Here is a 26,730-nt window from a genome sequence, read left to right on the forward strand (position 1 = left end):
ACTTTTTAATTTATACATGTGTCACTTGATAAGAGCAAGAATTATGTACTTTTCATACTTGGAATCTGAGTCATGTAATTTTTATTCAGTGTAACACTTTAGAAATTGTCTAGAATGCTAGCCCCTATTCAGTAGATGAAAAATCTACGTCCCTCCAAAGAGGTTATTCCCACCATGCCCATGATTTAGAAAAGGAACATGGTTCATTTTGAAGTTCAGCAGTACTATACAACGCATCTATTATCTCTATTTCTACACAAGCCTCTAGAAAATTTCAGATAAAAGGCGAATACCACTTCTGTGTAATATGGAGCATCTAATTTAGTCTAATTTAGTGTTTTTCAGAGAACTTAATTTAGAAGTGGGAAAAGGCACAGTCCAGATGATGTAGATGGTCACAGGCAGGACCTATTCTATGTTCTAGGATACAAGCTTTTTCCTATACTATCCTGGATGCTGACTTGGATTTTAGGGTCTGGTCTCTGGAATTATAATGGTTCCTAGTTAGATTGTATTTTGTGGGGGATTGGGTGAGGAAATAGCTACATTTAAGTATGTGAGAATTCCATATTACAATACAGTGCTGTGATAGAAGAGGAAAGTAATTTTCATTATAAACCTTTCTTTCAGTTTTTCAAAGCCTTCTGAAATAATCTCTTTCAGATTTAAATTATCCATGCTTGAAAAATGCACAGTGGAAGCCCAGAGGTAATTTTATTTTGAAAAATTTGGGCAGACTCTCCTTCAGATACATTAGATTAGTGGAAAGTTAAAGACAAAAAAGAATGAGTGGAAAACTCATAGACTTCTTTTATACTTTCATTGTAACTCTCAACTTTCTGAACTGATACTGTACATTTTGTTTAAAGCGAATTCCTTATTTTACTGAAAACTTTATAAAATGATTGAATAATTAAAAATTTTGGGAAATGATCTAAGAATAACAGAATAGAGGCAAGCAGCACTTACATCTTCCTCTACAAAGAGGTACAAAAGTAACCGAAGTATGATTATTTTAAGGTAAGTGACTGTGCAGAACATAGAAATCAGTAAGAGAGAGAAAGATCTAGTAAGAGAAAATACTCTGGTATCTGCCATCCAAGCTCCACAGCTGAGAAGGGGGTGTCTCCTCTGCAGGAGGAGGGGTGAAAGGAAGAGTCCCAGCATCCTGTACCACCACAGACATTGAAAATGCTAGCTTCAGGAGATTCTAAATCCTCGCAGGCCTGCAACTCACTTAGGTAAGAAGCTTGAAATTGACACAGTAGACTGCTTAGGAAAGACATCACACTATCTCCCGCGAAAACTCCAGGAGCCCGCTTGAGAACAGAGCTATTATCTGAGTTTGAGCAACTCCTAGGGTGGAAGGGTAGGGGAAGCAGAAATTCCTGTGTACCCCATCTGTGAGACTGATCCATAGACATTCTTCTGTGCTGGCATGGGGTAGCTGCCTAGCAAACCACGCTTGGTCCCTGTACCGCAGACGATTGGTATTTGATGAGGGAAGTGGAGGTTGTGGCCCTCAAGAGCCAGGTCAGTGCATTTGCCCTCTGAGACTAAGGGTGTCACCAGTCACAGCCAAACAAATTCAAGGACTGAATGTAAATGTCCACTTGGCTTTGGTAGCCTTGGGTCTCTGTGCAAATATCTATTACTGGCAGATAGAGAGGATGCAGTGGTTCCCATGGCCATAGCCATGGCCTGAACACCCACTGCTGTCAGCACTGGTGGGAATACCATGGAAGGGACGCCATGGCTCTTGCCACAGCTTCTCCTCTTGCAGGCTATAGACCTGCACCACTTACTGGGGGGAGGGCAAGTCCTTTGGGCTCCTTAGCATTGTCCATGCTGCCAGTGTCAGAGGCTCTTGATAGTAGTAAAGTTAGTGTCAACCTAAGGAAACCTCTTCACCTGACTGGGGCATCACTCACATCTTAGGAAGATCCACGCAGTGAATGCCCCATATCTACTGCTGTCTACTGTACCTGTCTGAGCTACTAGAATATGCCTTCTTTTGCATGACCCACAGAGACAGTGGGTCTTTCCAGCTGCACTGCACTGTACACTGTGTGCAATGCCATTAATCACGGAAAAAGAAGCTACAGGAGAGTCTATCATGGTGCCCAGCTGAAATGAAAGTCAATGTTACATATCAAAGTGATGTTCTAAAACACATGTTCAGGAGAAAGTCTCCAAAACACTACAGATTCAGTGCAGCTCCCATCAAAATAATGATATTCTTCACAAAAAGAAAAAAAAATCCTAAAATTCATGCAGAAGTATAAAATATTTCAACTATTCAGAGCATTCTCATCAAAAATCATAGCTAGGCATATAACATCTGATTTTAAGATATACTACAAAGTCATAGTAATCAAAACAATGTGGTATTGGCATAAAAATACATGCATAAACCAATGCAACAATGTGGCAATTTGGAAACAAATCCATGCAGTACTTTATAATCCATGCATATTTGTCTATAATCAGTTAACTGATTATAGACAAAAATACATATAACAAACATATATTGTAGGGAGGGCAACTTCTTCAACCAATTAGCTGTGGAAATTGGATATACTCATGTAGAAGATTAAAATTTGATGGTTATCTGTACAAAAGTAGCTCAAGATGGATCAAAGACATAAATGTAACACTAGAAACTTAAACTACTAGGAAAAAACATTTTAAGACCTTGATATAGTCAGTTGTAGTCTGAATAAAACTCTAAAAACACAGGACAGAGTGAAAAAATGAGTTTGAACTTGATCAGAGCACAGAATGTGTATGTGTGTATGGAAATATCACACTTAAAATTTACATTTTACAAGTATGTACAAAATTTACAAGTATGTACATGAATAGATGTTAATTAAAAAAAATACAAAGAACTCTTTGAAGAAAACTTCTAAATTCCAAAAAGGAAGAAAGATTATTTGAAACAAAAGAGAAACCTCTTTCTATGATTGTGGATGAGATGGCTTAAACCCAATACATTCAAAACAAATTTCCAACAAGATATTAAGGAACCAATATTTTTCCTTAAAATTTACAGAAAAGAAAAAGAAGTTTCTAAGCCAAGAAAGAAGCCTTGCTTTTCCAAATATTGATGTACCACCCAAGTTCAGTAGCAAAGTCAGAACAAAGAGATCAATACCAAGAAATAGAGGACTCAGACTAATCTGCATGGTTCTTTATATCTGAAAATGTATTAATGATAAAGGCCATATTAAAAATTAGACAGCTAGCTTTCAATTAAAAGCATTCCTACTTTCTTGTTCCATAGTAGGAACATTTTTTTTTTTACTTTAAAAAACATAACCAGTATTTGAAAACATGCAATAGCAGAAGCTCTGAGCTGAACCATTTCTACAGCAGGATGATACACAGCACCTGGTCACATACCACAAATACAATAACACCAACCCCCAAGGGAATTGAACTTCAATGGAAAACTCAAACTTATGTTTTGGTTTAAAGAAGTAGGGAACCACTTTTATAACACCTTGTAGGAATGAGAAAGGAACCGGCATAGATACACAGACACTCTCTAAATAAGAACAAAGAGCAGTTCAGAATTCATCCTTCCCAGTGCAGTTCTTCTAGTCCCTGATCATTCCTACCTTTCTAATAACACTTGTGTTGTTAAAGTGGTGTTACATCTCCAAATAGCTTTGCAAAGTGGCCATTCTACCAAGGTGTTTGTTATGAATCTCTTAGCTGAAAATTATAAAATTTAGTGTAATCTAGACACCTTGAAGATATCTGAATATATGCAGGTGCTACACATCACCACCCTGAAGGAGTCTTCATTTGTGGCTTTAGGGGAAGTATCAGAGAGAATTAATGGTTAAAAACATGAAAATGAGTGGAATGAACAAACACTAATTGTAAAATCTTTGATCAGTATGATCAACTCATATATACAAGCATAGAATTATTCGATGGTTATTACAGATAGATGATCTTTGAATCCAGAGATACATGTATTGAGGTGTTTTCTTAGCAGAGTTTTTTTTTTTTTTTTTGAGATTTTATCCCTGTGGCTATCTTCTGATCATTAGATTTAAATCTCCAGGAAAAGGAGGCCTGAATATTGGCTTTACCCCAGTGAACTTGTGACCTTTTACTTCATTTATTGAACTGTTTTCCCCAAGATTGTGTAGGAAATGAATGAAGGGGTGGGGAGAATTCCTGCTCTTAGATTTTGTGCCTTCAAGGCGGGGCAAATAGGGCAGGAAGAGATGAAACAGGAGGTTAAGCTTTTTCTGGAGCTGGGGCATCCTAGAGATGGAGCAGTAGAGGTGGGGGACCTAAATCATGTAGTTGTGGTATTTGTGTCTTTAAGCACCTAAAATCATCCTGGTTAACCAAGTGATTCCCAAGAAAATTTTTTCCTTTTTCTTTTTCGTTTTTATTGGTACCAGGGATTGAACTCACAACCACACACTTGCAAGGCAGGCGCTTATGCCGCTGAGCTAATCCCCAGCCCCTGAAAATCTTAACACTGTGGTTTGACATGTCTCCATTGCAGTGCTGACTTTGTGTTTTGTGTTTATAGGTGTGTACTTGTTTTTTGTAAATCTTCTTTGGGGTTTTTTGGACCTCGCCCATTTTCACAGCAGGAAGATTCACTGTGATGTCATGCAGAAAAATCTAGAACAGTATCAAAGTTTCAAAGAATGTCGGCTTGTCCTGATCAACTGTTTGACCTTTCATATTTATGAGACTTACTTCTTCATCTGAAAATTTCAGGTAAAGATCTTAAACAGTAGAACACCTTCTCTACTTTTCCTTTAAATGAAATATAAGGAGAAACTCCATGTATGCCCCAAATACAGCCTACTTGGAATAGCCATTAAGCCTTCTCTATGTTCCCACAGCTGTCCCTGAACTGATTCTGCAGAAGCCCATGATTTAGGCAGTGGCTTGGGAGTGATTAGGGCCTGTCAGTGCTTCCTGGGTTTTTCTACAAGAAATCCTAATTCACAAGAGTTGGGGGGTGTCTAGGAATCTAAATTTTAAACATCTCATCTATCTAGTGATTCTAATGTAGGCCTTGAAGGTTTAATCACTTCCAAGAGTCTTTCAGTCTAAACTACTTAGCTTTATGAAATGCATTGTACCTGTCTGCAAACACCAAGATTAAAGTATTACCTCATTTCAAAGTTTGTTTTTCTTTTGAAAGAATCAGATGAAATAATCTTTACAAACTGATCACTGTTAAATGACATCTCTCAGTAGATGGTCTGAATACGTGACAACTTATAGAATGCTGCATTATTCTGAAAATAACTTCATGGTAAAATATATTACAGACAGTACAAAAATGTATTTAACTCCAAAATTTATATGATATGCTATTCTAGAAAAAAAACTTTCAGTTTGGGCAGTTGTTAACAAAGGAAAAAGATAGACATGCATTCTAATTGTTGCAAGTAATACAGATTTTTTTTAAAATTGCACTTATCATTATAAGTGTTCTTTTATACATAACAAGGGTATGGCAATGATATTTTCTCTATTAAATGTATAGTAATTCAACTATAGATCCTCAATATGATGAGTTTTGGAGAATAGATTGCTAATTTTCATTGGCTATGAAAATGTTCCTTCTCTCATCCAAAAGACTTGAATACACATAAGGTTTACTTCTGGTGCAGGTTATACTCCACTGGACACTGAAAGCACTTGTTCATTTCCTGAGCTGGGGAATTTTATTTTCCTGCTTACAAAATGGGCAGCCAGAAGACCTCTAGGACTCTCATCCTGAGCATAAGGTTTGTACTCTATAGGGGATATGTGGCCTCAAAACATCTATGACGACAGGAAGAGGGTGGAGCTATTGCTTAAGCTTCAGTCACGTTAGATTTTATTTTGGTGGCACCAATATGTTGTGATGATTCTGTAGGACGTCCTGGTTCAATGTGTTACTAATTAGTCAACAACAGGAAGATACACACTAAGAGATGAATCCCAAACCAGGTTCCTTTAAGTCCTACCACAGAATAGAACCGTCTTAATTGGCCAGACTGGAAAACCATTGCACAAGAGAATCTTTATATGAAAGAACTTTTCCTGATGTGACTTAATTAATGCTAATAAGCTTATCATTCCCAAACAGCTATGAATAATGAATTTCTCTTATGTTTGCTATTTCCCGCATGTGCACGTGTGGACACGTGTGTGTGTGTGTGTGTGTGTGTGTGTGTGTGTGTGTGTGAGTACTGGGGCACAAACTCAGGGACCCTCTACCAGTGAGACCCATCCTCACATCTTTCTATGTCTTATTTTGAAGCACTGCCATGCTAAGTTGCCCAAGAAAACTCAAATTTATTATCCTACTGCCTCAGCTTCCATCAGAGCTGGGATTACAGGTGTGCGCCACCTCATCCTTGTGTGTGTGTGATTTGTTAATGATACACACACAATTTTTAATAGTTCCAGTTATAGTCCATTAATGGGTGTTAAAAGCAAAATATATTTCCTGAAATATGTATCACTGTTACAGTAAGTATGAAATATAGTTTTACAAACTAAATGCTTTCTTATAATTTTATACTTATGGATAGTATTAAATAAACCTATCCAAATAAATTGGGCCATATTCTACCCCAAGACAGAAATATACAGTACATTTTAACTGACAGTAGTCACCACGTATGTAATAAATCTCAAACCCCATTCCTCCTGTCCACCTGAAACCAAGCACTCTTGGATCAGCTACTCTGTCTTGCTTTTCTCCCCACTCTTCCAGCCTCTAGTAACAAACAGTCTCCTTTCCCCTACTATGAGTTCAAGTTTATTACATTTCAAATATAAATGAAATCATGCAATATTTATCTTTTTATTTCACATGGCATAATGCTGTCCAGATTCTTCTACGTTGTCACCTGGGACAGGAATTCCACTCCTTTCAGGTCTCATGGTGCTCCATTGTCTTCATCCGGAATGGACATTTAGACTATTGGCAACTTTGAATAATGCTGCTATGAGCAGGGAAGTGCAGATTTCTCTTTGACATATTAATCAGAATTCTTTTAGAAGTGGGATTACTGGGCCCCAGATTAGTTCTATTTTTAGTTTTACTTATATGGCCATGTGTAAGGATTCATTTTTTTGCACTCTTGATAACACTTATTTTTCATGGTCTTTTTATTTCTTTAATTAATTTTTTTTGGTCTTTTTGAGACAGGGTTTTGCTACACAGTTCAAGATTGCCTTGAACTTACTTTGTTGCCAGGCTGGCCGTGAACTCACAGTAATCCTCCTGTCTCAGCCTCCTGAGTGGTGAGACTACAGGCACTGTGCCACCACACAGGGCTTTTTCATGTTTTTGATAAAGGCTATTTTAACACATGTGAGTTTAATATATTTTTATTGTGAATTTCTTTTACATACTTTTTTGAGTTAAATGCATAGATTTTTGAGTTAAATGTATTTTTGCTACAAGTTGTTTGTGGTTTGTGTACATTTTGGATATTAACTCCTTATCAAATATATGGATTGCAAACACTTTCTCTTATTTTGTGAGCTGTCTATTCACTTGGTGAATTATTTCTTTTGCTGTGCAAAAGTCTTTTTTTTATTTAAAGAAAAGGAAACAAATACATGGAGATTTAAAAAAAGGGTAGAAATAATACAAAATTACAGAAAAACAAACGGTAAGAAATTGCTGGTTGATAAGTTACACATTGTCATCTTAGAAATAGCTGTTCAGGCTATAGAATTAAAGTATTTAGAATGACATTCAAAAAGTGACACTAAAAACCGTTCTGCTCTATGATCGAACAAAAGCTCAGTAATATGGTTATCAGTCCTACACATTTGTTTTACATCTCAAAGAGGGTAAGGTTAAACATATCAAAACAGAACAAAACATTTAAAAAACAATTTAAAGAAATACAGATTTCAAAGCAAGTCCACTGGAGATCTTCACTGTCTATCTAACTGTCTCTAGTTTCTTACAAATAGTTGTCCCCATCTTCACCCACTTTATATACTTATTGCATATTATAGAACTAATCAAATCATTACAGGATGATGAAGGCTTTTTAGGTCCTCAAGTTCCAAATTAGGGAAGACAATAATAACTACCATTGCATCTCTCATTCTCTTTGTGATAGCTGTCCCCATCTCTACATATGCTGAAATTGAACTCAAGAAACCAGTCCAATGTCATTCTAATCAGCGAACAATAGTATTGCTAGAATTTATATCATAATGCTACAAAATTAGCCTCGGGTTTCTTAGCGTCTCTTCCTCAGAGTATCTGTTCATTACATCTTGCATTATATAATCTGTTCCCGTAAATAATAAAAAAAAAACCCATGTGTGAATTTCTACATATATATATATATCTATCCTCTCTGTATTATAGGGAAAACCAAGTCATAGCTAGACATCAAAACAATTTCCTAGAAAAAAGCTTGGAAAAATCACTTTCATCTATTTTTGTTCTTGTTGTGTTTTCAGTCATATAAAAAAAATCTTTGCTAAGACCCTTGTCTTTCCTTCATTTTCTTGTAATAACCTTACAGTTTTTGGTCATATATTTAAAAATTTCATCCATTTTGAGCCGATTGTCATGTGACATGAAATCAAGGATTAATTGCATCCTTTACTATGTGGCTACTCAGTATTCCCAGTACCATTTACTGAAGGGACCATCCTTTGCCCTTCGGCTTCTCATGGCATCTTTGTCATAAATCAGTTAAATGTCAAGGCATGGGCTTTGTTGCTCAGTTCTCTATTTTGCTCCATTAATCAAAGTGTCTGTTTTTATGTCAGTATCATGCTGCTTTGTTCTTACAATCACTTTGTAATGTGTTTTGAAATCAGAGTGTGATGCCTCCAGCTTTATTTTTTTACTCAACATTGTTTAGCCAGGAACCTGGATGAGCTCTCTGCTAATGCTGGACAGGCAAGGTTTGCTCACTGGACTGGCTACTCCTTGTCCTCTACAATGGAATGATGTTAGTGACTGCTCTCCATGCTCTGTTAAGACCACGGGGTGGGCGAGTTTTTTTCAAATATGGCTGCTCAGAGATTATTGTAATCAGGCAGGGCTAGTGTTTGTTTTCCCTGTTGGGAGTACAACCATTTGGAATCTGTGTTAGGCCATGTGATGGTCTCTGAGGTTGGTAATGTCTCGAGGTTTGCTGCTCAAATACTTGGGAGGACATGGCTAGAAGTTATACTCAGATGTATGTGGAAATGGACTTACCTTCTGACTTGGGGTACCCTTAGGTAGGACACTGAAGTCTGGTGAATTTGTAACCCTATAACTGGAATTAAAGGTCAGAAACTCCTTCTGTTATAATTGCTGAACCGAAGTTGTCTCTTAGTCTGGAGAAGGTGTAAGAACACCCAGGCTGTGTGGGGAATGTGGGGAAACTGGCTGAGACTTCAAGCCTGGAGGATTATGGATTATGTTGTGATGCTGTGGGCTGGTTTTCCTTTTGTGGTACCTCCATTGGCTAAAAGACAGAGCAGTGAACCAACATCAAGTTTGCTGTGAGCTCTTTCCCTGTTCTTCATTTTGCCTGACCCCTGGTGGTCCACGAATGTAGATACTCCTAATGTTTCCCATGGACAGAACACGAGTGAGTCTCCTACCTGGGGACCCAGAACACTGGAGAAGCTGAATGCACACCTTCAATTTGTATTTCTCACAGTAGAAACTGTAATTCCTAGGCAATTCTCTATGGATGATCTGTACATGAGGGAGAGGCAGTGTGGTCAGCGAGAATCATTCTGCACGCCACTTGACTATTTATCTCAGGGCTGTGTTACACAGAAGTTCTGACCTGGATTTATGAGTTCTAGGAGTGTATTCTTACCTGTGGACAGTTGCTACTCGTAATTTTTCATGCAGTAAAATGAAGCCAGAGGTCTCCTATTTTGCCATGTTGCTTCATACTTGTGTTATTAAATGTCTTATATCTAGATTATAAAATGTTTATTGTTTGTGAGACAGCTGATAGTTGTAACTATTGTTATGCTCTTTGAGCTTTGTTTTGATGGTGACAAGCATACAAACTCAGTTACTTTGAATCTTGTACATATGTGTGTCAGGGACACATTGTTATTAAATTCTTATCTTATTTTGGGGTTCGTGCTTTTTGCTGCATAGTCTCTGTGTACTTCCAGATAAACAATGACGTGTACCTATCTGAGCAGTAGTAGTGGGATAGTTTCACTGTCTAAAAATCATCTGTGCACACTACCTCTTTTTGTTCCTTAGTTCCTTCATTTTGTTCATCTGAACTCCTGGCAACTTCTGTTCTTTTTACTGTCTGTAATTTTACATATCAGAATTTTGTATAGATGGAATCATGATATTTTTCCTCCAAAATTGGCTTCTTCCATATAGTAATATGCATTCTTAAGTTTCCTCCCTATATTTTTGTGGCTTGATAGCTCATTTCTTTTTATTGCTGAATAATTTTCCATCATTTGGCTCTATCACAGTTTGCCTCTTCACCTGTTGAAGAACCTCTTGGCTGCTTCCAAGTTTTGGCAATTATGAACACGCATTAAACACTGATGCACAAGATTTTTGTGTGGATGGTGAAAAGATTAGATTGCTGGCTATATCATGACTGTAAACATGTTTTTCTAATCATTAATATTACTTAAGGCTTTATCTGTTTTGAAAAAAATGTTATTCTTTTTTTTTGATTCCTATTGTATTTTTGTCGGTAATATTCTTTTACTTATTTTCTTCACTGATGGTAAAATCAGCGTCAAGGCTAGGGTGTGTGTTGATGTGCACACACTGATGTACTCAGTGTGAACCTGTCTACATGGCAAGAGAATGAAAGATGTTTCCTATGTTGTCTACCAGTCATTATTTACTTTGTTGTCCTGAAGCTCATGAAAGAGAAATGAGGTTAGGGTCTTCATTATCATTTTAGAAAATGTTTTAGATTTTAACATGTGTGTAGTGGTTTTGGGTCCACTCCCAATGTGATAACCTGAGTCTTATTGGTTCCCTTCAATAACCTGCTGCCTGCCTTTCTGCATGAAAGTTTTCAATCTTTCTCTCTAGGAACCACGTGTCAAGACAAACTCACTACCTGTTAACAGTGTTATATAAAAACCAGGTGGACGGGCAGCAAGGTACAGCTTCTGCCTTTATCATTGTAATATAGTATGGGAAATATTAATAAAGAATGATCCCAACAGAGTTTTTTAGTTTAAATGCTAAACAGTACGTTGTATGCTCATACCCAGGTAATTAGTTTTGAGTAGGAGACAGGTTACCATGCTAGTAATTTCAGGAAAAAAAATGGCAAGGACCTCAAACCACAAGCAAATTTTTAACCTGTGGGAAATTAGCTCCATAAAGCACTGTGCAGGTCATGGATATTCAGAACCCTTCAATGTAGTTTCACTTACTACTAAACTGAAACTAATAACCTTTATTAGAAAGTAAGGTCACTTTCAGCCTGCCCCTCACCTTTCTCCCTCAGCTTTTCTAGTTTTACTGTCACAAATACATGGTACATCTTAGTGCAACCAGGCTGTTCACTGTTCCCTACACAGTAGCTCATGTTCTTTCTTGGTGCCTACTGCTGTCAGCCCATAAAACTTTCTCTTTATTTCTACCTGTCATAATCTTACCTTTCTCTCCAGTTCAAATAGTGTGTGCTTGAGAAGATAGTGGGTTATTTGTAAACACAAGTCCCTGCTTTTCTCAATCCCTACAATGGCATATACTTTTCTCTCTATTTCACCAGAGTGTGACTATGTGCATAACTCACATGCTTGTGCAGTCTTTAACAGCCTAGAAGTTTCCTAAAGGCTCTAACACTGCCATCATGATAGCATGATCTCAATACGTATTTGTTGAATGATCTACCCCTATGAATGCAGCTAGGTCTTGAGATTTTTGTTAGGAAGATATAATTCTTAGGGAACTGTAAATCTCACTGTCTTGCCAACCAAGAGACCAGAATGTAACTGTGAAGTTAAAACAAATTATTTGTTCTACAGAAAGAAATCACTGTTTAGCACAGTGCTTTTTCTCATGGGTTTTCCTGAAGTTTGAATCTAGCATACTGTTAATATCCTGCTTCCTGATTTACAATTTAGGGGAAGTTCTTTTCCTTGTTGGCTGTTAGGGTTCTAGAGAATCTCTGTACAGTGTCGAGGACAGTCAAGACTGTCTCTTTAAAGGGGAAAAGAGCATGAGTGCCATCTCTGAGGGCGTCTGCAGGAAGGAAACAAGGATTATGTGGAGTCACCACTTGGAAATGGCAAAGGCAGACACTTACCCTTATGCCAGTGGATGCCTGTGAACAGATAAAACCATTCATGTGGTTTCCAAAAATAGCTGGAGTTGATGTAGGGCTGTTATTGAAACTCTTTATTTGCCTGGCAGTGTTACGTACTTTAACATGTATTATTACTTTAAAAGAGCAACCTGTTGAATTTATTAGCTAGAAGATGGGTTGATGGGAATGGCCTTGGGGAGAGGTGGTGAATATATGCTGGGTACACAGAAAAGATTCCTGCAGAGAAGCAGTAGCTATTAGAGGGAGGCAGAAAAGAGAAAGAAAAGAATACAGGCAACACTTTGAGGAGATTTCCATGGCAGTGTTTCCCTAGTGCACAAAATTAGCCCTTAGTCAGCCAAGAAAGCCTTTTCCTGTGATGAGCTCAAGCACTCTTTTGATTTCCAGCATCTTGTCTCTAGACTGTGCTAAAACCTTTGTGGCCCTGGCCTTTTGCACACCCAGCCATTCCCGTGTGGAGGTCCATTCAGCTCTGGAGGTAGGGACAGAGGCAGTAGCATAACTATGGAAATTGTTCCACAAGAGGAAATACAGTCAAGACATGAAATTACAGATTCAAGGACTAGAACTAGGGAGGATATATTGGAGTGACAATGGGAATAAAGGACACAAAACCAGGAAGCTTTTCAGTAAGTTCAAGGAAAAAAACACTAAACCAGCTATTGTGATAGCAGCAAAACCAAGTGAATTTTAAGAATTAAGTGTTCTTTAGTATAAGGCAGCAGAGTCAATTAAGAACCTAGAGAGCCTATTACTACAGCCCTGGTAAAGTGGATTTGTAGCCTTTCCCTCTGTTTACCAGTCTGGCTATCAATTGTGGAATAGCAAATACACAACTTCACTGTAACTTTCTTTACCTAGGTCATGTATTAAGTTATGGTAGTAAGTTTGTGAAGTAGATGTCATCATCATTGTTATCATAATTTATTTTTTATTTATTGGTAACTGAATCAGAGAGGTTAAATACCTTGCCCAACTTTACGTGGCTAGTAGAGCAGGTGTTAAAACCCCAGACTCTGGGTTTTTAGTGCCAATATATTTTATGATGTCCAATTATCTATGTGTCTCCCTGTTCTGTTCATGTCTCCCAAATTTAGACACTTTTTAAAGTGTGTTTTTTGATCTCCGCCATCTGGTGCACATGGTAGGTATGCGATGTGTGTAGAAGAGACAAGTGGAAAGAAAAAGAACAGGACATTGGATAGATGACAGGAAAATAATTGCTACTTCCTGAAACTGGGTTGGAGTCCCTCTTCTAGATAGTCGAGGTGCATTTCCAGATTACCATTTCTGCTTTTTTGACTATTCTAAGAATTACTGTGTAGTTAACCTAGGACCACAATTCTTAAGTATAAATGTATTCTAAGTCTGAAATAATTTTTGACTCTTGGGTTAATCCCATTTTCTTAGCATGCTGTGTCTATAACAAAGTGGTTTTTTTTTTTTTGCACAGTTTTCTAAATGTTCTGTTGGCTGATTTTGATAAAAAGAGAACTCAGGAGTGTTGAGTGGAATGGAACTATTTTGCTCACTCTGAATATAATATTTGATTTCCACTCCTTGTCATTGAATAAAAGATTAAGGGATTACCCATGGACTAAAGATAAACAGAATGGAGAGACTGATCCTTGGATAAATATAATATGCAAAAAATATGAATAGTCAATTCAGTTTACAAGCATTTTTACAGATTATACGGGTTTCTCTCCTATAAGTGAATGTTGGGGATATTTAAAATAGAATGTTGGGGATATTTAATATGGCTAGCCTTTTTATTACAGTAAGAAAGAAACATTTATGGTAAATATTTAACATCTGAGTGAACCTTGGAGATTTTTGGATTCACACTGCCTCTCACAGATGAGGAAAGTGAGATGAGCTCTTTGGCATTAAAGTCACAAAATTAAGAAGGTGGGGAGTTGTCCATATTCTTGCGTCATTCTATTATCTGGTAACTACAACAAACTTTCACCTAATGAATCCAGCGCCTGTCCTCTTCCACTTATATTGAACCTTTCAAATGTTTCTAACCTCAGTCACACAAACTTTGTTTTGGGAGATTAACACTAGTGTCTATTTCTTGATGCATGCAGAATAATTGGAAGGAGAAACAACATGGCTTTGGAGCTGTGTTGACTCAGTGGCTTAAGAAATGCACCGAGTACCTACTGTTGCTTGACCCCTGTGCTGCTATGGTGAGCAAGATACAGGCACTGCACTCCAGCACTGCAGAGGCACTGAAACTGGTTTCTTATTTTGCCTCATAGAAGCTTTACCTGGTGTTCATTACCCAGTCTCTGAGAGTCTTAATTTTTTATCTCTAAATCGGGGTAAAATTTTCTAACAGGATTATTGTATAAAGTGTGCATAAAAGACCTAGTGCATGGGAAGTAAATGGTAGTTGTTATTAGCATGTTTAATTTGCAGGCAATGAAAGCATGATCCAGAAAGATTGGGTGAGGTGCTGAATTCACACAGGTGACAGTAAAGTGATTTACCGCCTTGGCTTTTGATTTATGTCTCTGACTGCTTACCCAGGCTGAAGTTTGTCTCTTCACCTAAATTTTGAGGACTAATATTTTGTGCAATAGTTGCACCTTTTGACATTGCAATTCCTTGGACTGTGGGAGCAGACCACTGAATGATTCAGCAGGTTGTAAGAGGGGAAAAAACCCTGAAATTCTTAAATTGAATTCTTCATCTCTTACAATGAAAAGAATTCCACAGGGTGTTTACTCCCCCCACCCCAACCCCCATGCCCTTGTTTGTTCAAATAGCCTTTGCTCTGGCCTTCCTAAAAGCTCTCTCATGTTAATTTTAGAAGATGCTTATTCAGTATTAGGTAAGTTTAGAAAGCTACGTGTTGTAGAACATATGCAATAGTGTGTCCTCTTCAGACTGGCCTGGCGGGTTTGCTTCTGTTATAAGGTAAAAAGGTCAGTAGTGCCCATTCAGTGTTATTTACATGCTTTCAGAAAGATTTAAAATTAGCAGAAAGTAAAATTTTAATGAATGCTCACACTCTCTGTCATTCTATATGAAACTCCATTTGAAGAGAATATAAATATGTTACCTTTTTTCTGGTCTGAATGTTAGCATACCTGCTCTGAGAATATCCTCTTCAATAAAAGTCCACTTCTCTTTTCTTTCTTTGTCCTTAGTAGCCATCTTTTCCCTGGGATTTGACTTTCCTGGGGATCACCGGGGAGATTGTGAGAAATGAGGAGTCCTAAGGCTCATTCACTGCAACTAATCTACTATCGTGGGGGGGGTGGTGGTGTGGGGTGGGTTTGAGAAAATCCACAATTTAAACAAGTTCTCCGGTGACTTTTCCTCATAATAAAGTTTGGGAACAGCTTCAGGTGTGTCTGTTTATTGTCTCATTGTGGTCTTTGTTTTAAATCAGTGGTTCTGATACCAGTTCCATGTCAGAATCACCTGGGGAGCTTTGAAAACATACTGAAGCCTGTGCTCCACCCCTAGCCATCCTAAAATAACTGGTTTAGGAAGGATCCCAGCCACCAGAACTTCTGCCAGGTGACTTTCACTGGAATTCTGAGTTCACAAGGAAGGCAATCCTCCCAAGACCATCACCTGATGCTCTCAGTGAATCATCCCTCTGTTCCAGGACTCCGCCTCCTTGTTGCTGTTTTTTTTTTTTTTTTAATCACTTTCAATTTGCTTCCTTTGCTTGCACTGTACTGTACTTCCTTAATTCCTGACAGATGGGATTCATAGACCGTTTGGCATATGAAAGGGGATACAGGGAAGCACAAAAACAGGAAGTAGCTCCACCTTTAATGTCTGGATTGCTTGCTTGTGTTCTAGTGACCATCCTATAACTCAGTGGATGCCCTTTGCACCTGGCTTTGTGATTCTGATTCTAAGAGGATACACCTAAAAGTAAAACAATAGAAAATGTGTGATCCTATTGCTGCTGTTTTAATTTACTACTATGACAGGAGGGAGGCTCATGTGACACATACTATTATATTATTTCTTATATCTCTTGTAACTTGAGGAGATTTAGACAGAAGAAAAGGGTAGGTCCAGTTCCTTCATTGACATGTGGACACTTACTTCCTCTTTTGGTGTTTAGTGATTATTGCTTCAATTCATTATCTTCATTTAATAAGTATTTATTGAGCATTACTGGATGATCTAGAATCACTTGCAACGGTACATCTGGGTAAAAAAGGAACCAGATTTAATAGGCAAATGTTCTATGTGATTTATATAAAACAAAAGCGTTAATTGAAGCTGTTGCAAATCAACAATATGATTATCTATGGGATGAATGGACAGGTGTTGTAGTCCTCTTGTAAAAATTTATACAAAAGTATTAAAATACTATACAAAGAAAAACCACTTCTTAGGCACTGCAAGACACTAGGGATTTAATGTTAAATCAGACCTGTACATTTGTAATCCATGCAGTCAAGTTGGGAATACAAGCATGTTAGAGAAATTATAGTATTACAAGATTTCCTGGAGTTTAGTCGTGAATTATGAATAGGAGTTGATTAGTAGAAAGGATGGAGAAAGGGAGTATGTTTATGTCAGTAGGAGCAGAATGGACTGGATCAAGAAAGGCAATTGTGGAACAGGAGAACTGAAATCATGCAACATGCTGCAAGCAAGTGAATCAGGATCAAGCAATGGAAGAGGAGAGAAGGTATTTGTCTAGTGCCCTGTCAGCAATAGGACATGAAGCTGAGCTTACTGAAAACGTCACTTCAGGGTGGGAAATACGTGGGCGGGGACAAGCCTGAATCCAGGAGGCCTGTAATCCAGCTAGAGATTATGGAGGTCTAACCTTGATGGGGCCACCGGGGAGGAAACAAGTCCTGGGAGACATTGTGGAGGCAGAATTGCCAGAGTTTGGTCTTACATTGGAAATGAAAGAACAGAAGACGTCATGGCTGAGCAACTAGAAAGATGGTCAGTTTGATTCTAGGCACAGAGAGCCAGAGACTGAGTCCTGCTGAGAACACTTCTACAAAGGTCAATTTTCCTGCTATCTCCAGTTCTCCCTAAGAGCAAGGACTATTTTTAAGGCAATCATAGAAATTGTGAAATGAAAAGAAGCTGTTTTCTATGTTCACTGGGCAACACAAGGCACATCTCTTAACCACTAGGTTTCTCAGTTTCTTTCTTTTCCTGTAAAATGGTGACAATTAGCAGATCATATCTACTCACTAGATATGATAAAGTATAATCCTGATTCCATGTTACATTGATTTATGCTTGTTGCTATTCATTGCATTTAGTCTTGAAAGCATTCCTCAGTAGCTGCTTTTTACAGCCAGCGTTAGAGTGTATGACATGCCCCTGTTCTTTCCAACTTTTGTTCATTTAAAAGACATTTCTGATACCCAGTGGAGAAAAGAGTGGAATGAGATTGTTCTTCATTTTCACCTTTGAGATGGGATCTTTCTGTCCCTAACATGGTCATTTTGCTTCTCTTTTGTGTTCCCCAAAAGTCACTCTTGGAGATTATGTTCTTGTGTGAGCTGCTGCTGTAGGCTTCAGTCATGTGATCATAGCCCCATCCCACAGGTTGTATACGCAGTCCTGGCTGACAATCCGCAAATTATTTGGGAATCTTGACCTCTTCTATCTAAGGACCAAGTGACTCCAACAGATCATCTCTCTCCTTCTCTCTAATGAAGAAGGCATGATATCACTTTGTAATGAGACACAAAATTCACAAAGCAATCAGATAATGCATGACTACTATACAACTGATTCCAATATGGTGCAAGGGATTTCCCTGATTCCAATACGGAACAGCATTGCCTTGGGCCTCTGGGGAGGGCAGTGCATCATCGAAGAAGCATGTAGAAGAGAAAAGTCCTCATGTTATGAACCAGGAGGGATTGAGAGAGAGAGAGAGAGAGAGAGAGAGAGAACTGAGGTCCTACTATCTGCTTGGGGGTCATGCTGCCAGTGACCTAAAGACTTTTCAGTAGGTCCCCACCTCCCGGTAACATGATTCTGGGAACCATACTATTAAAATCTGGGTTTTTGTAGAACAATAGACAGCCAAACCACAACATACATCTAAGGAGATTAATGAAAATCTTTCTTGCATCAGGTATATTTTAAAAGTGAAAGGTCATATTGCTTAATCATGCTTTCTTCACAGTTTAAATTGTAAATCACAAAGTTAGACATTACAAGTGTTTTTGCCCAAAGTTCCTAAGACATGTTCAGGGCATGATTTATTTTTTGGGGGAGAATCTAACTCAGTTTTGTATTCTCTCTATATTCCAAAATAATTTTTTAAGTCTGAAAAACTATTATGAAAGTTTATTATTTTAAATATCAAGGAAGTTATAGGCAACTATTTCATAGAAATATTAGTCACTAGAATATCTATATTTGCATCCATGGGGTAATAAATGACTTGGTAGTTTGCTAAATATATATATATATATATATATATATATATATATATACACATACATACATACATAGTGTTATAAAGGGGTCAGTCTGACTGGAGAATTTATTAAATACTTAATTTATTTTCAGCATCTGTGTATTTTAGTACCTTTCTCAGTATAGAAATTGTGCAATGGTTTACGCTCAGAGATTCCTGATAGATGGATTGATGGTTTGACTGAAACTGGGTATTGAACTTAGGGCCTCATGATGATAGACAAACTCTACCACTAAGTTATATCTCTAGCTGGGATTTCAGATATATTACAGACCATTTTCTCACTTACATCTATCCTATAATGTATGCATTCTCTTATTTCGTGTGCTCTAAAAGTTCCTTAATACATTCACCAAGACTGTTTATTATACTGGTTACAGTTTTTATTTCTAGTATTTCTGTCCTTACCTATCTTGATTTTGCTTTAAAAGTATAGATTTACATTTACTTTTTTAAAAATTTAAAATAATATTGGGTTGCATAGTAATTCAGATTATGAATTACTATGTTTGCTGCATCAGCTGATTCTTTTCCATGGCAGTTTGTTCCCTTCTGTATGTAATTCTGACCTTAACCGCATCTACCATGCAAACTTCAACACAGGCCCTGCTAAGGGGTTCAAACATTCAGTGGGACTCAGTTTCCAAAAGTCAGTTCTTCTTTTGTACTGTGCAATTTTGAGACCTGTTTTCCTATCTGCTCTAGAAGTTCTTGCTGGTTTCTAAACCACTCTGCTATGGAGCTACACTATTCTTTTCCTAATCATTCATAAGGTTGTAGAAAGGGAAGGAAGGATCATACTCCAAAACTTCCACTGGGAACATTTCAAAATAGTAATCCGAAGACCATTAAATATGGCCACTGGGTCACCCATTTCTTTACAGTTCTATATATTAATTAAATACACTTGTGTTATCTCAGTGTAGATACTGGTGACACAAAGCTGAGCATAGCTTACCTACTTGAGAATACCAATGGAGACTTATACAATCACATAAATGCCATTCTAGGGCTGTGGCAAATTGTTCTGGGAGGACAAATGATGCTGGTTATAGAGGTATGTTTTGGACAGTTACTTAGTGCCACAAACTTAGCTAAAGATTTGATTTTAACAATAATCTTGAGCTAGTAACATATATTAACATCCTTGTTGTACAAATGCGAAAGCAGATTTCATCTGTCAAGTGGGGATTATACCCAGAGTATGTGATAGATTGGGCTTTTCACGCATTTCTATCTTGCTTTAGAAAAACCGAAGAACTTCATGAAGCTGAGCTGACCTGGGATGAATAAATGTTTGCCAGTGAGGGTTGTTCTTAGGCGAGAACAAATCGCAGGAGCTCCTGCATTTTGCTGGTTTGGAGACAGAGAATGTGCAGTGCAGGCAGCATCGCTGAGGGACAGATCCTGCGAAAGGGAAAAGGGCCAGACCCTCTCTGATACTAGCCAACAATAGTTCATCCCTGGGATTCGAGGGACAGACAAGGATTTGGGTGGGGGCTGAGGCTAGGTATAAAGTGTACTGCGGAGATATATTTGGATGAAGAAAATGTAAAGCTCAATATTGATTTTGTGTAAGGATTTTTTTGCTATGCCCTGCCTCATCAGCTTTCTCATGTACCACTGAGCTGCTGTCAAATGCACGGGCTGTGTTTACTGTCTGATGTGGCCTGTGCCCTGCAAACACTCGCGGCCTCCGGGGTCCGTCCTCTCCTCCCTGTGGAGCATCCAGTTCTGTTTATGACTCAGCTCCACCTTGCAAGTCCCAAACAGCAACTTTTTAAATGATTTTCTGTGGTTGAATTTTGCCAAAAAAAAAAAGAGACCTTCTTTCCCCAAATCTGTGTTTTAGTGATCTTAGACAAACAAACTAAAGATTATATCATTGTAATAAATAATAATTTCTGCTAACAGACTCCTGGTGATCTATGGTGTTTTATAATTTTGTTAGCATATGAATGTGCAGTTTAGTTATTCAATAGGTTGAAACATCTCATAATCCACTATGACTCACGTAACATGCTGTATATGGAGGCTTTTTATTTATACTTATTTTTGTATTTCAGTGCTGGGGGTTGAACGTAAGGCATTTGTGCTTCCATTGAGCATACTGCAGGTCATTCAGGCCTTTCACATAAATATCATACTCTTTAGTTTTTCCAATTTGAATGATGCCTAATGTTTTGTGGCATTTTTCAACCTTCAAAAAGAAGTTCCTCTTTCACTAATTTTATAAACAAACAAAAATCTATAGAGTTGTCAGTTGTCTTGGCCTCTCTTGACATGGATATTTCCCCATCCACTCTGTGTGCACGCTGATTAAACAGAAGCTGTTTGAAGACATTATTTCATTTGCAATTCCAGTTAAAGTGTCTTGTAACTTGAACGGGCTTAGTTCAACTTGTGTTCTGGGATTGTGCTTACTACCAGCCATTTCTTTGACTTTAGTGTAGGGTAACCACCAAGTTCTTGTCTTTATTTTCATTTTGCCAATTAGCTTAAGTTGTTAGTGCAAATTTATATGTCCTGGTTCTTCTAAGTCCTTGCCAATTACATTGGAACATTGCACACTTAACTGTGCTTGCTCTGGGGTACTAGCAATGAAACAGTAATTAACTGAGATAGTTGCTTCTTTTCCTTAAAAGCTAGAAAATGGGATTACACTCCAATAAACAGGTTTAAGGCAATATAATGGCAACTTTTTAAAATCATGAGTTAAATGTTACAGAAATACAAATATACCAAATTTTGGATTTGTTAGATAAAAATGCTAACAGATCAAGCCTGGCTTAGTTTAGTGATGCTCTAGAATTTATAGCATGTTTTAAATGAATCTTAAAATGTTAATCAGGGAGAAATCTTGACCAAATGCATATAATCTGATGCAGTTCAGCTGTAGCTATGAAGGAAGTAGAATTTTATTTTCTAATTATACTTTTAATCTTTAAAATCTGTTTAAGGTTATCAAAGAATAGCTGTAGAAATAACTTGAAAACATGCTTTAAAATTAATGTCTTTTGTCATTTCCAACATGTTGGTCATTTTCTTGTGAATAAAGTGAAATGGGGGGTAAATTATCCCAAATATCATTTCAATAAGTAAATTTCAGAGACTTATAAAAAGTCAGTAGATTAGCAATATTCACTAAATCTATATTAATGTATATAGGTCAGGATGCTAAGGAACTGAGTATGTATGATATGTACATATATGTGTATACCCATATTCTGTGTTCATGTATATTTATATTTTGAGTACATGTCTGTGACATACTTATATATTATATGCACATATGTCCATATACTTCAATCCACTGTGATTTTATGACTGCTTGATGTGGATCTAGTACTACAGAAGCATGAAACCTAGGGATGCTAACGAGAAGATATTCCATGTGGTGTGTGACTTTTAGATGCTTTGTGATGGTGATGAGAAGGATCTGAGTTTAGAAGCTTTGGAAAGTGATGCAGAAGGAGAGATTTGCCGTCCAGCTATGCAAAGGCATCTGTCTTTGATGGACACAGCAAGCTTTTACTACTTCAGTCGTTAAATATTTTTACCTCACTATACTAGATTCTGTTTTGTTATAAAATGTCAATACATTATCAGTTTTATGAGGTAATATAAAAATGTTCATTAAAAAAAAGATTATATGGCCATTTCTCCCCTAAGCATTATCTGGTTTCATTAATGCAGACTTTTTTTTATGAAGTTTACTCACCAACAAGCTGTTCCTCCCAGGTTGGGTGAGGTTTGCTCTTCAGCTGGAGGTGACATCCACCACTAACAGTCCATTGATCCTTTCTTTTTGATACTTCATCTTTTCTTTTGAAATATGGGTCTCTGGACAATGGAAATCTGTGCAGGCAAAAAGAGAAAATCATCTTCTATTAGATTTCCATGCTTCTGTGTTAGACTTCCCTTTGTGGTTCATAGTTTGCTTCTCTCTCCTGTAGTCCCTAGTGTCTGTTTCCTATGGAATGTGTTACATTTCTGAAAGAAAAACCATGTTGATGTGTCCATAGTCAATGAAAAGAGTTCAGCTTCTTTCACATAAAAACCCAAGATATTTATTGATATTTTTCATCAGAAGGTTCATTTGAATATCTGCTTCAGTTTTTCTTTTCAGGATCTCCAATTTTCCTTCAACATCTGATATGTGTGAGAAAAATCACTCTGCCCTTCCATCTTACTTTAATATAGAATAAAATGTCTCAAAAGATGTTCATTTCTAGTAGACCTCTCAGTGTCAGCATAGCTAAGGCTCAACTCCTAACTTGTAGGCACCAGGCCATGGACCCCATCACCCTTGTTCTGGTAACCTAATCTCCCCTGCCCTTTCCAGAATCAGTTGAAGACATATGCTCCCTCCAGGTACTCAGTATGAAAACCTTGGAACCAAGCCCACACTGCTTCCATTCTCCCTCTCCTCATCTACCTAACCATCTTAACATATTTTATTTTATTTGCTGGTCTTAACACACTGTGATTTACCCATTTATAACATGTATCAGGTATCATCCGTCTTTCTGATTTAGAATGTAAGCTCCTCAGAGCACAAGAGCAAGGATCTTTGACACAAAGGGCAAAAATAACTCCACAGTAGAGGTCACATGATAAATATTTGTGAATAAATAATGAAGTATGTTGTGAATAAATTTCATAAAATTTGCTGTTTTTACTGCTTAGAATGAGGTTTTTAACTTCAAGGAGCCGTTTGCTGACTATGCAGTGTGGAATAGTCTTGGATTTTCTGTGATTTGGTTTTCAGTGAAACAGTGAGCTGGGTTAGATTGATTCCAGAAAAAGCCTACAAATAAATGAAATAAATCGTAAGGATTGGAAGAAAGCACTCTCATCTTCCTGATGTCTTAGTTCTTAGGGACTTTTTATATGAAACACTTTGAGAACTGGCACATCCAATGAACAACATTCACTGTGGTCTTCAGAAAAGTCCAGTTGAAATTCTGTTATCATGCTTCTAATTTTCTACGGCCATCTTGTTCAAAGAGACAAATACCCACCCTAATAACACTCTCAGTAAATGAGGATGATTCAACTTTTTCCTTAAATATTCTCAATGGAACTGCAGAAATTAGGCTTTGATAATTTTGTATTTATATCTAGCCCAAGTAAAAAAATAACTGTAATTAATTTGTTTTAAAATTTTTCTTAAGGCATAGCAAAAAGTATTAATACCAGTAATAAAAAATCATAAGGTACTTTATTTTCTTTTCAGAAAATTAAAACTAAAGACTGTAATTTATGAGAGAAATTGTTTAGATAATTTTAGGGATGTAAAAGTTGAATTTTCATACTGAAAAGAGTTATCCCTATTCTATTTTTTTCAGAACACTTTTTTTGATGTGCTTGATTAAAAGACAACAAATCTCAGGTTTATAGTTTGGGGTAGGGCAAATTCTTTCTTGTCTTACTTCGTAGGACCGCTGTTTTAATTTATGTGATAATCTGCTTCAAATTGAAGTAATGAAAATAGGATTTTAGAATCAATGGTCATAGGTAAAACAATTATGTAATTTATTATCTACAGTTCTATAAACCTGTACAAATCATCTGGTGATTCAAACAATTTCAGCATGGAAGTAACTTAGAGAACTCCTAGTCTAAAACAATGCTAGGGATTGATACATTGAAATATTAATATATTAGATAAAACTGTGACTAAGAATGATTTGCCCCTAATTACCTACCACACAGATGGTTAAAGGCAGACAGCGCTAGACTATGCTTTGTAATCTGCCTTTTATATTTATTTTCTTTTTAATTTTAAATTTTAATTGTATCATTGAAATATAATTTGTCATATTTAAAAATATCATTTGTTACTTTTGATGTTTAATGAAAAAACATTTAAATTAACTTGTGAATATTTACCCTTTTTCTGATTCCTTTCCTAGAAAATCCTTAATTAAAATTATTTGTTCTTTCATATATTTTAAACCAAAACTTTTAAGAATTAGAGGCATACACCAATTTATTGTATTTTTCTGATATTTCTGAATCCCCTCACCCTGTTAAATATCTCTCTCCCCCTCTCCCTGCTCTCTCTCCCTCCCCTCCTCCCCTCTCTCCTTCCTCTCTCTCACCTGTGATGTTACATTTGACTGACCTGGTTGGTCTCTGCCTTCTTGATAGTGACTTCAGAAAAGAAAGACACTGGAGACCTAAACTACATTTAAATGCCTGGTTATTTTTATTTTACCTCCCCAGAATCTGAATTTTGAGATAAAGAAGGCATCTACCTTGAATTTGACCTTCTACTTTTGCTTGGCCGAGGAATGTGTTCTTGATTATGGAAAAAAAAAAGTCCTACAAGGAAGTAGTTTGTAGCCAAGAAATATCCTGTCTCAAATACTGCCAGTAGAAGCATTTAGCAACGCTGACCAATTTGGCTAAATTTTGAAGAAAAAACAGACATAGGTAAATTATAATGGGAATTAGGACGTGCAGATTGATTAAAGGGTAAAGAAAGACCAGAGGAACAAGGAAGCAGTGTGCTGGTTAAGACAGTGTGTGGCATATACTGGAGATTTAACACAGAGAGAGTGAAAAATGCCCTCACCTAAGGAAGATTCTGTTCCTTCTCACGGGAGTGTTATTAGGGATAAAAATGTCCTTGACTAGGGAGCAAGTAAAACCAAAGCCCATCAACCCAGCAGCGCCTGGCTGATAAGTCTCACAGTAACAGACAGGAGAGACAACATTTTATCTGCAATCAAGTTGACTCTGGTTCCAGAACATGGTTCTAAGAGACACATCTTGTGAACCAAATTTCCTGCATGAATGAGTCTGGAGATGGGAGTAGGACATGAAAAAACATATGAGGCAATATGGGAAGTGGTTCAATCTGGATAGAAAAACATTTGAAGATCTAATATGTCAGTCCGACTGGAATGTAACTGCAGAAATTGTGGAAAATGTAAGCTTAATGATGTGTCCCAGGTCACTGTGGGCTTTTCTATATGTAGTTATAATGTCTCCTGTGAGTGCCAAATATGTTCATTATGGAGTATTTTCTGTTAATACTCTGTTTATTGTTATTTTTTGGTACCCTGCTCACTTTTATAAAGTATTTCAAGTTAAAGGAGGGCCAGTGTACTGACCCCTGGTCTATCCTACCACCACATGTGCAATCACACCTCACTTTTTCAAACATATTTTGATATTTATGAACTCCCTAATGCACTCTATTGTCTATTTCCTTAGTTTTTGTCATGTTCCAATATTCTATATAACTATATTATGGTTATAATTTCTGGTCTACCTCTTCTTCTCAGAGAAAGAGCCCCATGCATACAGAGATATTTCTTCTTTTAGTTTTTGTTTCATTAATGCTTTAGAACAATGACTAAAGTTTAAGAAGTGTTAAGCAATTAAGTATTGCCTGCATCATTGGAACTCTGGTTACAAATATTGCTTAGTGGCATATATCCAATGGTATTGCTCTGGTTTGCATCTGTGTCCCCTACAGCCTTTAATTGTTCGTTCCTGGGCTGGACTTAAGTGGTAGAAACTTTAGAGGGAGGGCCCCACAAGAGGTCTTTAGATCACAAGAGTGTCCCCTTAAAGGGAATTGAGCCACTCTGGCCTTTCCCTTGCTCTCTTTGCTTTCCAGCTTTGAGGTGAGCAGTTTTGTTCTACTATACACGGCACTATGAAGACCTGCCATAGATCAAAAGCAACAGGACCAATCAGTCATGGACTGAATCCTCTAAAACCGTGAGCCAAAATAACCCTTTTTTCTTTATAAGCTGATTGTTTTGAGCATATGTTACAGATAGGAAGCTGACTACACATTTATGCTGTTCTCCAGCTTCTTGTCAATGGAGCTCAGAGCCTTACACTTACATAAGCATGGTCTGTTTTGTTTGCCTGTGAGTTGGAAGGAGAACAACAGACATTTGTCTGAGAAGACAGAGAAAGTATAACCAGAGATAGGACTGATGGGGAACTGGAAAGAGG

General features: G+C 37.3%; 1 long non-coding RNA gene across 3 annotated transcripts in view; it reads left to right on the forward strand.

Moving 5' to 3' along the window:
* The window catches only part of LOC134470359 (uncharacterized), a 212,953-nt gene that overhangs the window by 98,621 nt on the left and 87,602 nt on the right, over window positions 1-26,730 (forward strand). Inside the window, exons 1-3 of one of the 3 annotated variants that reach the window (XR_010039207.1) lie at window positions 1,071-1,241; window positions 4,562-4,755; window positions 5,664-5,780. This is a non-coding gene — a long non-coding RNA (uncharacterized LOC134470359). Of the gene's footprint in view, window positions 1-1,070; window positions 1,242-4,561; window positions 4,756-5,663; window positions 5,781-26,730 lie in introns of those variants that run through there. The other 2 variants (XR_010039208.1, XR_010039209.1) reach the window with 2 other exon arrangements.

Source organism: Cavia porcellus, unplaced genomic scaffold (assembly GCF_034190915.1).
Source record: "Cavia porcellus strain 051 isolate PalLab524CR breed Dunkin Hartley unplaced genomic scaffold, mCavPor4.1 scaffold_14, whole genome shotgun sequence".
Lineage (NCBI taxonomy): Eukaryota > Metazoa > Chordata > Mammalia > Rodentia > Caviidae > Cavia > Cavia porcellus.